Consider the following 1,687-nt stretch of genomic DNA (forward strand, 5'->3'; position numbering starts at 1 on the left):
ATGAGAGGTGAAACGTCTTCAAGTAACTTAAAGAAGTCCAGACGCTTTTCTTTGCAAGCTCCTTTGACAACAAGAGACAACATAATCACATTAGAAAGGTATAGTAATCATCCACAGCTAGTTGTATCTGTGGATGATAAAGGATTCAGAAAGTTTATTCCTGCAGTGAATCCTATGTATGCAATTCCAAGTAGGAAAACACTCTCAAAAAATCATCTCAGGCCTATATAAGAGAGAATGTGCATCTTCTTTTTCTTTTACATATTTTAATTTGTATTTTATTGTGTTGTGGTTGGCAGTGTTTTGTGTTCTTTCACTTTAAATTAGTTTAAAAGGAAAAAGCTGAAAATTTGAATATTTAAAATTTTAATTTAAATAGTTGTTTTTTGTATTTTATAATTTATTTATTATATTTTATGTGGAGTGAATAAATAAAAATATATTTACGGTGGCAGCTAGAGACAAAGCATGTACAAAATCCGAAGAATGTGAAATCTCCAAAACACAACCGAAGTGCTCCAGAATGCTAGAGACAGTGTTGAGCTTTTGTTACCTAGTGGCTAATCGCCCCCCGGTGTCTGGCTGCAGTATAGGACATAAACCCCGCCTCCTCCATGTTAGCGGATGGGACTGGGGTCAGACTAAACTAAATAAATTCTCCTCAGATACATTTTTCTTTCTTTTGTTTTCAATAGTTCTCATCAGGCTGATTGATGTCCAAGGGGTCTCCTCTCCCATAAGTCTGATTCTAATTACTACCGCAGTGATGTTAAATTGGGGTGTAACGTCATCATAACAGCTTTGACTGGCAGCTGCAGTCACAGAGAAACTTGCGTATCTCTGTTCGTAAATAGCAGATAGAGCGTAGGCTCTGAGAGGGGGGCCAGCGTGTGCGTTATGAAAACAAAACCGACTGTTTTAACCTGATAGCCTGAGGTGTTCTTCAGTAAACTGGACTACCCAACAGAAGGACCCGAGGCCCTGCTGCACTTTTTCGGTAAGTTAAACATATTTGTAAGCTAATCCGTAACTACCGTCCTTAGCTCGGTTCTGAGACCTAGCTAGCTAAGATGAGCGCTCGGCTGTTGGGAAACTGTGGGGAAACTTGTTTTGTAAAGTTCATTTAGCTAACCCGTGCATTTACACCGACTAAAGAAATCAAGAGATATATACAAGTACAATACAAGTATTATACTGTAAAAGCAACAGGCTGCACTCTGCTTCAGCTCCTGTACAGAGCTGATTATCAAATATGTGCAAACAACAGTATGTTTTCAGTCTCCACATGTGTAAAGACAATAACACAATTTTTTAAGGTTGTACTTCAGTAACTCCTCATTAATCAGTAACTATGGATTAAACTGTAGAACTGAAAAAAATGTAAGAGAAGAGCTTCAGATCCTGAGTGTGGGACAGAGAAGGATCAGCTTTATTTCAGATTTGAGGGATAAAATTTATATTTGAGTTTGTTATGGTTCTGTTCTCTTTGTGACTACAGGGGCTGCCCTCAGATTCAGACCTCAGCACCACCCAGTGACAGCAGACAGATCATCCAACATGTTCGCATGTTAACTGCAAAATGAACTGATGAAAACAGTACAAAAGTTAAAGTACCACATGTGCTGTAGTGAAAGCTGCAGCTGTTTTATTGATAAAGTTAAAGACAAAAAACAAAAGGATTAATCAC

Source organism: Haplochromis burtoni, unplaced genomic scaffold (assembly GCF_018398535.1).
Source record: "Haplochromis burtoni strain Fernald_Lab_line unplaced genomic scaffold, NCSU_Asbu1 Contig_1334, whole genome shotgun sequence".
NCBI classification, from domain to species: Eukaryota; Metazoa; Chordata; class Actinopteri; order Cichliformes; family Cichlidae; genus Haplochromis; species Haplochromis burtoni.